At 37.9% G+C, this 13,498-nt stretch overlaps 1 pseudogene; it reads right to left on the bottom strand.

The window, feature by feature from the left end:
• The window catches only part of LOC103079767 (homeodomain-interacting protein kinase 3-like), a 54,967-nt pseudogene extending 46,941 nt beyond the window's left edge, over positions 1–8,026 (bottom strand).
• Between the last annotated feature and the right edge of the window lie 5,472 nt (positions 8,027–13,498).

Raw genomic sequence — 13,498 nt, 5'->3', positions numbered from 1 at the left:
AAAAAAAAAAAAAAAAAAAAAAAAAAAAGAAAGAAAGAAAGAAAACTGGAAATGGCAATGTACGGCATGCTTAAACAATGATAAAATAATGCGTTGGGCCTCTCAGAGGAAACTTAGGCTACCTTATGAGGGTTCTCTTTTCTCCAAGAACTTGAAAACTTCACTAAGAATATATGAGTTTTTATTAGAGAAAGAAAGCTCTCTTCAGTTTTTACTTTCCATCCTGTTTATCACTCTCTCTTTCTCTCCTCAGACTCTCACTCTCAGTAGATAGACACGAATACTTACCCATGTATATACAGACGTATAGATCTATTACATAGTTTTTAACATCCTATATGATTCCAAACAGCAGAATAGGATACCTCATATCCATACTTTCAGTGATGATTTACTTTATGGGCTGTATTTAGTACTTATTCTGACTTATTCTATCTCAACCCACTTTTCTAGGCTGTATCTCCCAAGGCACTTGTTCACTCAGGCAAAAATTTCCATAGGTTCAGCCTTCTTGTTTGCAGTGGAAGTATTTGGAAGTTGAATGATATAACTTTGAGTGAAGAATTAACAATATGTTGAGTTAGTAAGGTTTTAACCAACAACATTCTATAGTTTTTTCTCCAGCCTTGCATTTCTGTCCGCTTTCCTGAGTATGGCTGATACTGTACTGTAAAATTGTCTTGAAATGAGGGTCTCCCCTTCTTTACACTGTATTCTTCTGCTGTGAGCCTCCACAAGGAAACTATGAAACCAAAATGCAGCTGCCTGGCTTAAATTTCTAAAAACTTCACTAATGTCATTCATTCTGTTATCAGACAGTTATTCTTTTAGAAGTTTAAAAACTATTTCATAATTTCTCTTTTTCACATTTATTTCATCACTTGAGGCAGAAGATGAAGATTACTTAATTGTATGATTTCAATAGATGCAAACCGTGGAATACAACACAATAATTTCTGCCAGTTTTTTCATTCATTATTCATTCAATAAATATTTATAGGGAAACTATACTATTTGCCAAAAATCATTCTAGAGACTAAGGGCACAGCATCAGCCAGACTGTCATTGTATCAACCTTCAAAAAGTGTGTTAAGACAGAGAGAAACAACAGAATGGCAGAAAACAATGTATCATTTTTAAAAAGAGATTAGAGAAATGTTTTTCAGAACAGTTTCAAAGGCTTAATAAGAGTAAGTAATGATACATTAAAAATATTCTATATTATCAGAGAATGATTAAGGGAAATTCATACTTCTTTATCAAATCAACCCTTTAAATATTTATTACTATCACCTTAGCAGCCCACACTGGGAGAGGAAAATGTGAAAAAATTTTTCTTAAATTTAGGAATTAAAGAAATATGTTCACAATATACTGCTAAGAGGAAAAATAGCAGGCTACAAACATGTAGCCTGTAAAGTACATGTATGTACGGTATAATATTTTTATTTTTAAAATGACAGAGAGATGCAGGCAGAGAGGGGAAAAAGAGAAAAGTATACTTACACCTACTCTGTCGGATTTCAGATTATTTTTGTTTTTCCGTTTAATTTTTTGTTTAGTGTTTTTTTGCTTTTGGTTTGTTTTTTAAATTAAAAAAATAATTTCAGACTTGCAGAAAAATTGCAAGAATGATACAAAAACTATACCCTTAACCTCTCTTCCTTTAAATGAGTTAATGATTGTTAACCTTTGCCCTCTCATTTCTTTCATATGTACATACATGTATATGTAATTTTTTCTGAATCATTTGAAAGTAAGTTGCAGACATAATGCCACTTGACCTCTAAGTACTGCAGCGTGTATACTGATTATCTAATCAACAGAAATTAATCATGTCTAGCCTATTGTCCCAATAATATCTTTTATTGCAAAAGAAGAAAAAAGTTAGGTCCAGGTTCCAATTCAGGATTTCTCATTGCATTCGGTTGTCATGTCTCTTAAATCTCCTTTGTTCTAGAATAGTTCCTCAGTCTGTTTTTGTCTTCCACAACTTTAACATTTTGTGAAAAGTACAAGCCGGTTATTTTGTGAAGTGTCCATCAGTTTGGATTTGTCTGCTATTTTCTCATGGTTAGAGTTAGGTTATGCAGTGTTGCAGGAATACCACAGAAGTGACGTTGTATCCTTCTTGGTACATCATAGCAAGAGGCACAAGACGTCAATCTGTCCCACTACCGGACAGAGTTAGGGGGACCAGAGATAGGAAAAAGCTAGAGAAACAAGGAAAGGACACAAATTCTATACTCTGTACTCTGGTTTATAGAAGTATAGAATATTAATTTTGATCACTTAATTAAAGTGGTATCTACCAACTGTGGGGACTTTCAGATGATCTATACATCTCAAACTTTCACCCACTACTTTTCACTTCCATTGATAATTTTTGACTGAATTATTATTGAATTATTTGCCAAATGGTAACTTTCTAACTCCACAATTCCTTCTAAATTTATTAAATTATGTTCTACTATAAGGGAATTTTCTTTCTCCCCATTTATTTATTTATTTATTTATTTATAACAGCATGGACTCATGGATTTCTACTGTATTCAGTGGATTATAAACTTTTACCATCATTGTTTATTATGATGTCCAATTGTGCCAGATTTGACCAGTAGAACTCGTCATTTTGTCCTTAATTTGTAATTTTTTCCAAGTGTTTTTTTGCAATAAGCCTATATCATTTTTGTACCTAAGGGAGGGAAAACTACTTTTTCAAAATGGGAATTAATGGGTCTTATGCAAATTCTTATGCAACATGAAAGTTCTTATGGTTTGATTATTAAAAGGGTATCTAAGACCACTTCAAACATTAAAATAACTATGATTCTTAGAACATGTTGGTTTCATTTAAATTTTTCACATTAAAATATTTATGAATTTTTTATTTTGCAGATTTAATAGTCCAAATGTGACAATAGAGCCTGGGTTTAGGCTATGGTTAAGCTCAAAATCAGACAGTTCTTTCCCAATTCCTATTCTTCAAAAGAGATTAAAGGTAAGGACAAGGTATAACAGATTTTAATATTGACTCAGAAACACTATTTGAATGTAAATTATCTTGCACTCATAATTCTGAATTAAGAAGAGAGTGCTAATTGTAGTATGCTAAATTTCTGCTGTGCTCAGTCCTGCACTGTGGACCAGGAAGGATGCAAAAGTATAGACGAGATCCTTGCTTTCAAGTGATTCACAGCGTAGATGTTTGTTTTCTCAAACAAGGATGCTTAGGCTTCCAACTCTTATAAACCAGAGTACAGAGTATAGAGTTTGTGCCCTTTCCTTGACCTTTGCTTCTCTAGCTTTTTCCTTTCTCTGACCCCCCTAACTGTTTCATAATTTGTTATTAATTCTCTGAAAAAGGTCTGGCAAAAAGCAGGTTGAAACTATTGACTAAAAAGTCCTAATTAAAAATTATCTGTGACTTCTAATCATATCCACCATTAAATTTAAATAAATACTAAGACATGGTCGATTCTGTTAAACAAGTGTCCAGCTGACCAAAAAATGGAGTCCTAATAGCAAAGAAAACTGACCAGTGGCATAGGCAGAATGTGTGCCAGAGATTTAACAGAACTGGGATGAAGATAGAGGAAATGGGGTAGATGGGACAGTTTCCTGATAGAGTCCCAATCCAGCCTGAGAATAAATCAAATTTACTCGTGGGAAGCAAAGAAACTTCTCCCTGTTACACTGACCCCCAGCTATTCCCCGGCCCCTGGCTGTATTTACCCATGCCGACGGTACTGAGCCAATTCCCAACAAACCTGCCGCCGTAGAAGATGGGACATGGATTGGAGAAATCCGCAGCTTTTCGTCTGAGACTCAAGATATTCCAGTTACCTCCCAGGGCCAGACAGATTATGATGTCAAACAGCCTTTTATCTTTGGCCAGGAGCAGGGCATTTGGCAGGTGGAGCTGCTAGGGACAGAGATAGAGCTTTAAGGAACATTTTATTGTAAGTGCTCTGTGAATAAATCAAGCAGTCTTATCCTTGGTTCAGAAATCTCATGTTCACGTACACACACACGCACACACATATCATATATACCTATCTACACGCATTTATACGTATCCTATATATATATACCCACACAATGTGAAATACACATATACATTTCTATATGTATGTATGTCTTTGGAAACTGTGCAAGTAAAGAAACATTTTCAGAGCCTTCAGTTTTGGACTTACAGCCACACTCTTAAAAAAAAAGCCCTCCAAGTGATTCTCTCCCCAGTTTACCTCCTGTACCTCCTCACTTCAACTTCCCTAGTTAAAAAATCAATCAAAGTGATTTTCAATTCAAGCAGAACACTTTAGTAACACACCATATTATCTGTTATGATTAGATACTTTTGTTGGTTCCATGAGTTCTCTGTTTCCTATAATTTGGAGCCCCCTCTATCTGCTGCCTTGCTGAGGCCATGCAACCCTGATTCTGTTAGAGCCATTTAGCTGCCATTGAGCATTTAGAATATAATAACTCTTCACTGTCAAACTTTCTAAAATGCTGGGCTTCCAGAGCAAACGGGAGTGCTTTTAATGACAATGTTGTACTTATTTTAAGGTATGAACTGGAGCAATAGGAAATCTGATACAATCCTTTTACAGAAGTTTTCAAATGGGCAAAGAATAACGCAAGATTTTTGATTTGCCGTTGAATCTTAAAAACAGTTATGTTCTTAGGTAGTTCTCTATGCAAAGAGTCCCCCCTAGTCCTAGTGCCTGTATCTGTCCTCACATGTTGTTTTTATTCACATCTGTTTTAAAGATTGCACTGGAGAATCCCCAGGGGTTGAAAAGTAATTTACTTCAGCCATTTGGACATAGTGGGAGTGGAGAGGTAACAGAGGAGATATTTGAAAAACCAGACTGTGGACCATGGTGGAAAAAACTTTTATTCAGCTTATGTTTCTTCAATGCTCTGATCAATGAAAGAAAAATTTATGGAATGTTGGGCTGGAATTTTGCATACGCATTTAGTTCTTCAGACTTGGAGGTAAGTGTGGTACCTTAAACAATAATAACAACAAATAAATAACAATAAGATACAGAAAGCCTAGTGTGTATCTACACAAATACTAAGTGTTTTTCATGGTTCTAAGATAATGAACTCTGTAACTAGGCAATAAGGGCTGGCTAACATTTAAAGCATGGACTTGGAAGGCCTTTTTTCCGGGAATCAAATTACAGCTCCTCGGCTTGTAGCTGAACAAGGATTTACAAGCCATTGAGCAAGCTTATTAACCTCTCTGGGTCTTAGTTTCCTTGGCCAAAAAAGTGCCTAGGCCAAAGGGCATTATAAGAGGCAGACTAGTCAATAGAGGCAAAGCACTTAGAACAGTGTCTGGCACATATAAATCACCACAAAAGTGTTTGTTGTTTTTACTTATTCATTTAAAGCAAGAAAGATTACATTGACCCATTGTAGGGGAAAAACTTTAGCTTAAGAGCCTTTCTTCACTATTCTCTATATAGAACCCTCTATTTGTGTTTAATATTGCAGGCTTTTTTTTTTTAATTGAAGTATAATTGATTTACAGTGTTGTATTAGTTTCTGGTGTACAGCACAGTGATTCAGTTATATATACTATTCTTTTTCATATTCTTTTCCATTACGGTTTATCACCAGGTATTGAATATAGTTCCCTGTGCTACACAATAGGACCTTGTTGTTTATCCACTTTATGCATAATAGTTTGCATCTGCTATTTCCAAACTCCCTATCCATCCCTTCCCTGCCCCCGACTCTTGGCAACCACAAGCCTGTTCTCTATGTCTGTGAGTCTGTTTCTGTTTTGTAGATAAGTTCATTTGTGTAATATTTCAGATTCCACACATAAGTGATATCATATGGTATTTGTCTTTCTCCGTCTGACTTACTTTGCTTAGTATGATAATCTCTAGGTCCATCCATGTAGCTGCAAATGGCATTATTTCATTCTTTTTATGACTGAAATATTCCATTGTGCATATATACCACGTCTTTTTTATCCATTCACTTGTCATTGGCTATTGTAAATAGTGCTGCTATGAACATAGGGGTACATGCATCTTTTCAAATTCTAACGTTGTCCGGATATATGCCCAGGAGTGAGATTGCTGGATCATATGGCTTTTTGAGGAACCTCCATACCATTCTCCATAGTGGCTGCACCAATTTACATTCCCACCAACGGTGGAGGAGGTTTATCTTTTCTCCATAGCAGGGTGTTTTCTTTATTGCTAAAGGAACATGGGTAGCACCTGCTTAAATTTTTACCAGGTTAATTTTCTTGCAGTGGTGCTCTCAGTGCAGAACATTGCCTTGATTACCCACTCAGTTATATGTAAGGGCAGATCCAAAAGAAACTTTCTGAGGAAAATCTTGATTCTGCCTCTGGGTGTCTATCTCCTAGACCCACCCTAGATGGGTACCCTTCCGTCTCTCCTACGTGTGCATTATGCCTTTCAGTTTTCACAGGGGGCTGTCATACTCACTGCAAGCCACACTGCCTATCAGAATATGTGCTTCTGCACGTAACCAGAACATAACATGAAACAGCTGCATTCTGGGTATTTGTCAAGGAACATGAGCTCAAGCACACGTCTGTCCAAACCTTACTCAAAGCTTAAGCAAAGGCAAACGATATACTGAGGGGGAAATACTTGCACCATGTATTAGACAAATGGTCATAAGCAATTCACAATATAAATACAAAAAGGCAATAAGATTGTGAAAACTTGCTCAACTTCATCAGTTATTGTGATGGCTAATTTTATGTGTCAGCTGGACTGGGCCACAAGATCCCCAGATATTTGGTCAAACATTATTCTGAGTGTGTCTGTGAGGTTGATTTTGGATGAGATTCATATTTAAATCAGTAGACTGAGTAAAGCAGACTGCTCTCCCTAAACTGGGTGGGCCTCATCCAATCAGTTGAAGAACAAAATAGAACAAAAAGGGAGATCCTCTTGCCTGACTGCCTTTGAACTGAGATGTTGGTCTTTTTTCCTGCCTTTGGACTTGAACTGAAACATTGGCTCTTCCTGGGTCTCGAGCCTGCTGGCCTTCAGACTAGAGCTACACCACTAGCTCTCTTGGATTTCCCACTGCCAACTGCAGATCTTGAGATCTGTCAGCCTCTACAATTGTGTGAGCCAAGTCCTTATAATAAAGCTCTTTCTATATGTATATACAACCTATTGGCTCGGTTACTCTGGAGAACACTGCCAAATGCACTCATCAAGGAGATGCTGATTAAAACCACAATGAGATACCACCTTTCACTACCACAGTGGCTAAAATAAACAAGCAAAAATGCAGAGAAACAGGGACTTCCCTGGTGGTCCAGTGGTAAAGAATCCACCTCCCACTGCAGGGGATGCGGGTTCATTGCCTGGTCAGGGAACTAAGATCCCGCGTGCTGTGGGGCAACTAAGCCTCAGTGCCACAACTATTGAACTTGTGAACCTCAACGAGAGAGCCTGCATGCTGCAAACTACAGAGCCCGTGTGTCCTGGAGCCCGTGCACCACAACTAGAGAAGAGAAAACCCGCACACCACAACTAGAGAGAAGCCCACGCGTGCCGTAACGAAGACCCAATGCAGCCAAAAAAATAAATTAAATAAATAACTATTAAAAAAATAAATTTAAAAAATGCAGAGAAACAGGCACTATCTCATACTGCTACTGAGAATTTAATTTTTCCTAACTTTCCAGAAGACAATTTGATAATATATTTCAAAAGCCTTTAAAGAATTCCTGTTGTTATTGATATAGAAGTTAATCACATTTACAAGATTGATTTACTAAAATTGGGTTAGAACATGTATAGTATGATCTCATTTTTGCACATATATTTATAGTATATATTTTTTTCAATATATACTAAGCCATCTGCAAGGGAAATAATAAATGAAGGATTATGAATGGCCAGGTGATGGCAGGGTATTTTGTCATGCAAAGAGCTTGGGTGAATACCAGCAGCGTCACCTGGTGCAGGCTGGAATTCACGGGATGCTTCTCTCCTTTGGGCATTTGGCAGAGAGGATTCATTAACCCAGAAGTAGCTGGTTACATCATGGCACTGCTCTCCAAAAGAAATACCCTTCCCCTCCTTTGTTCTCCCCTTTAATGTGGCAAATGTGAGAGCATCCTAACCAGTGGGAAAGAGACTGCCTTGGTGCCAAGAAGTCTGAGTTTTGGTACCTGATGTTCAGGGAGTTGTCTAGAAATTCCAAATGCTAGCACCTTGAAACTGGGGGAAATTGGATTCATGCACAGCCCTCTCATTAAGGAAGTAGGAACTTCTGGTTCAGTGGGAAATTGAGTTTGGACACAGTTCCTCCCACTAGGGGGAGTTCCAGACCCAGCCAGCTTATTGTCAGGCAACTTGGAGAGTTTCCTCAGGGGACTGACAATCTGACTGGTGCTATCTACCAACCCATAGGACTAAACGTCAATATATTTTCCACCATATGTAAGGCTATCACCACTGAAAGCTCCCCAAAACCTGGACCTAAGCTCCAAAGACAAGACCGGGAAAAGTAACATATCTAACAAGATCCCACAGGCAAAGAGAGAAAGAACACAAGAAATAGAAAATTATAAGAGCCCATAAGGATACAAAAGTTCATGCACATACACATTTTACACACACAATTTTTTAAAATGAGCACTTGTCAAATATTTTTTTAACTCATTGATAGAAGAACCAGCAGGATGGTTAAACTGATTTTTTTAAGTATAGGAGAGGGACTTCCTAGTGGTGCAACGGTTAAGAATCTGCCTGCCAATGCAGGGGACACAGGTTGGAGCCCTGGTCTGGGAAGATCCCACATGCCGCGGAGCAGCTCAGCCCTTGTGCCACAACTACTGAGCCTGTGCTCTAGAGCCTGTGAGCCACAGCTACTGAGCCCACGTGTCACAACTACTGAAGCCCACGTGCCTAGAGCCCGTGCTCTGCAACAAGAGAAGCCACTGCAGTGAGAAGCCCACACACTGCAACAAACAGTAGCCCCCGCTCACCCAATTAGAGGAAGCCCACATGCAGCAATAAAGACCCAACACAGCCAAAAATAAATAAAATAATTTATTTTTTAAAAAGTATAAGAGAACAGAAATATTTGTAGTTACTGAAAGATATTGTAATGAAATATGATTACTAAATTACATATAAAACTGGTAAATGCCCTACAAGCAACAAAATTGTAACCTTTGGGTTGTAAGTTTCTTTATGAGCCAGAAACCATTTGTATTTCTACAGGACAAAATTTCATTTGCATTGTTATCAGAAAGAAACAGATACAGGGCTAACGGTTTTCCATAAGTTAGCATATACCCTCACAGAGTTGTAAAGTGCTCTAATCAATAGTAAATAGTAAGTCAAAACAGAAGTAGATACTCCTGAAGTATTTAATAATCCTCAAATGAGCATGTTAGACAGTGTTTCAGTATGACATTGAAAAGATAACGTTGTCATCCTTTTGCCTTCTTCCAAATTATGGAATTTTAATTTTTGTCTTCCTGGCTCAATTTAGGATTATAAACTATCTCCAAAGAGTAGGTATTATCACAAAAAAAGGGCCAGCATCACTGTTTTGGCGTGACTCATTTACACACATGTAGCAAGAGGTGTTAATTAGTGCATAGGCTCCATGTATTCTCATCAACAAATTGGAGTTGTATACACGCACCGTGATTTTTGAATTTAAAAAAAAAAATGAGGTAGGGACTTCCCTGGTGGTCCAGTGGTAAAGAATCCATCTTCCAATGCAAGGGATGTAGGTTCAATCCCTGGTCAGGGAACTAAGGTCCCACATGCCACAGGGCAACTAAAACCTGCGTGCCACAGCTACAGAGCCCACGCACCCTGGAGTCCACGCGCCCTGGAGTCCACATGCCACAACTAGAGAGAAGCCCGTGCACCATAACTAAAGAGAAGCCCATGCACTACAACAAAGAGCCCGTGCCACAACAAACGATCCCGCACACCTCAATGAAAACAAAGACCCTGCATGCTGCAACTAAGACCCGACACAGCCAAAAAAGAAGAGAAGGATTGAAGGAAAAAATGGTCATGGTTGAGACTTGAGTTAATGGCTAGAAAAATCAAATAGAAGGAATAACTCAGAGCATAGGAAGAAAGCTACAGTAAGATGGAAATCATAAGGCAAAAATTAAGAATTATTTAATTCTCTCTTATAAAGTGAGTACACTAATTATCCTCAGTTTAAAGATAAGGAAATGAAGCCACAGGACACTTAAAAGACTCACCAAAGTTACACAGTTGTGGCAGTCTGATTCCACAGCTCTTTTTTTTAATCCTGCCTTCTCTCTTCGATGGGAAGACTTCCCATATCATAAACTACCAATTCTTCCAAGATTACTAATAAATTTAATGTCCTTAGAACCCTATTAGGGAGATTTTGGAATTGATAAAGTCCACATGGACGAAGACACACTGAAGAATAAACTAGAAATGCACAAAAAATTAAAATGCTGCAAGAGTCTTCCTTCACCAGATATCAAAACATACCAAAAAAAAAAAAAAATCCACTATACTAAATCCAATAGTGTTTGGCAGAAGTAGACAATAAATCAGTGGGACATAATGGAAAATACAGAAATATTCTGTATTCTCCAAATATCTGAGTTTATATGAAATTTTAATATTCGACATAGAAAGTATTTTAACTCAGTAATGAGGGATTTTTTTTAAAAGTAAAGGTTACTGGTTACATTGGCCATCCAGCTGGGAGAAAATTTGTTTGGCCCTTTATCTTATACCATATACAAACATAAATTCCAGAATGCAGTAAATTTTAGACGTCTTATAAAACAATAAAAATCTTTAAAAATAAATTTGGGAGATTACATGTACAATCATGGAGTTAGGGACAACTTAATTAAAATTGGAAACCCAGAACCATAAAAGAAAAGATAGGCATATTTGATTAGAAAAACTTCTGTATGGCAAATGGTGACAGAGTCAATAAACAAATCACAGATTTAGGATAATATTTGCAGTGCAAATAACTATCAAAGAATTAATGTCTATAATATACAAAGAGCTCTTACATATTAACAAGAAAAAGACAATCCAAAGGAAAAATCGGTAAATGTACAGAAGATCAACTCTTGACCAATAGACATAAGATGCTAAAAATAACCAGTAGCAAATGAAATACAAATTAGCAGCAAAGTACAAAAAATTACATAAGGCAGCACCTCCTAGTAGTGGAAGAGAGAACAGTCGCAAAGGATCCTTTCACACACTGTTGGTGGAAATATGAATTGTTGCAGCCATTGAACAACAATAGCCAAGATACATTGTTCAATTGCAGGACAGTGCATATAAAGACAAGAAAACAGAAAAAAGATGGATGAGACAGAAGGAGAGATGAGAGATAGTTGAAGGACAGAGGGAGAGTAGAAAGGAAGAGGGAGAGAGGAGGTGAGGTAAGGAGGGAGAAAAGGAAGAATTAAATCAATTTATGTGCATAAAGTTACATAAACTATCTATGTAAGGGTACCAAAGACATTGTTAACAGCGATGGCCTCAAGGGAGGGGATCTGATGGCTAGAGTAGGGGGCAGGAGAAAACTTACATTCCCTTGTTTATCCTTTTGTATCTTCTGGATTCAGTACTACGTGCTTGTTTTGTCTATTCAAAAAATAATAATAATCAATTAACTATTTCAATGTTTGTTCAACAACAAAAAAGAATTAATGGATAAAAGCGTATAGGCTAATATTTTTGTTCCTCTTTTTATTTCCACATATTGTTAAAGTGAAAATATATGTAGCTGTTTGAGTTGTTGATTTTATGTTAAATCATGAAAGCAACCTGAAAACACATACTAAAATAATGAAAACTAGTGGATTTTCTAAAGGTTGCCATAAAAGTGTTGGAAAATTTCCTGAGCGCACAGTCCAATATTCCATGGCAGACACTGCACTACCTGATTGGGGAGGTGTTTTATGGTGGCCAGGTGACTGACAGCTGGGACAGGAGATGTTTAAACACCCTTCTCTACGAATTTTGCAATCCTGAAGTGCTGAAAGATGACTTCAGTTTCTCTACTGATGAGGTAAGAAAAGGATTTCATTTCTTAACATTACTTGATTATTTTTTAACTAAATATTGCTGCATTATTTAAAATCTGTATTTAATGTTCACTTTTAATGGCTTTTATTAACTTTCAGTATTGCAAAAGTAAATTGCCATTACTCTACTAATTATCATTTCGTCTACCCATCCATACTTCAAGACCCTCCACAGGGGCACAACCTGGAGTCTACACTATTAAATACAGCATTATGCTGGCCAGTAAATAAAAAGAATGATAAATGGTTCGTCCCCTCCAGAAACCTAGAGTATAAAATACAGAGCACAAGGAAGCAGAAAAAAGCTCAACCTGTATTGATCTGACCCACGCTTGTCAATTGATGTCTGTTTCTCATTTAACGCTCAAAACAACTATGTGAAATAGATGTTATCCCCACTTTCAGATGAGGAAACTGAGGTTCTCAGGGTGCAGCCACATACAGTAAGGAGAGCTGGGATTCAAGGATTTTACCCCAACCCCAAGCACCCAAGAAGATGCGATTCTGCATCTTCCCTTGTCCTCTCTCTACTTAGTGTTTAACTTCCATCTAGACCTCCATCTTTGTGGAGCAAGAAACTCCAGTTTACACACAGCAGTTGTGCCCCTGGCAGATGGTTGCTAGCAGAGGCACAAATCCTGCAGACCTCTGGCCTGAAAACATGGAGGGAGGACTTGACATCAGTGTGATGGGTGGGAATTTGCATAGGGGAGGTGATGGAAGATGAGAAGGAAGATGACGCCATCTGGGTGAGCATTCCTGTTAAGGCAGGAATAGCTAGAAGTTGTTTTTAAGCTTTCCATTCTAAAAAACTGTTTAACGTTGTAGTTGTTTAGAGTCTAAAGTCAACCCTTAAGGTAAAATTATCCTTGAAAATCTTTTAAATTGCAAAAAAAGAAAAAATGTGCAGTGGGCATGGTTTTTGTATACAGGCTGTTACTTTGAGTATGCACAAGAGAATAAGAAATACAGTAACATGCAGCATACAATTCCATTGGCAGAATTCTATCGGACTACAGAATGGGATTCTGAAACCGTATATTTCAGTTACTTAGTTGCTTTAAACACTGGCAATTTTATGACAGTTCCAACTTGCCACCTCTTCCTATTCCTTGTCAAAATCTTAGTTTCTGCAGATGAATTTTTTTTTTTTTTTTTTCAGTACGCGGGCCTCTCACTGTTGAGGCCTCTCCCGTTGCGGAGCACAGGCTCCGGACGCGCCAGCTCAGCGGCCATGGCCCACGGGCCCAGCCGCTCCGCAGCATGTGGGATCTTCCCGGACTGGGGCACGAACCCGTGTCCCCTGCATCAGCAGGCGGACTCCCAACCACCAACTGCGCCACCAGGGAAGCCCCTCTGCAGATGAATTTTTTATCAATGATTCTGCTTGTTAGTTGATGT

Source organism: Lipotes vexillifer, unplaced genomic scaffold, assembly GCF_000442215.2.
Source record: "Lipotes vexillifer unplaced genomic scaffold, Lipotes_vexillifer_v1.1 scaffold634, whole genome shotgun sequence".
Taxonomy (NCBI): Eukaryota; Metazoa; Chordata; class Mammalia; order Artiodactyla; family Lipotidae; genus Lipotes; species Lipotes vexillifer.
Note: the sequence above shows the minus strand (reverse complement) of the source record. Positions and strands in the feature narration are given on the sequence as shown.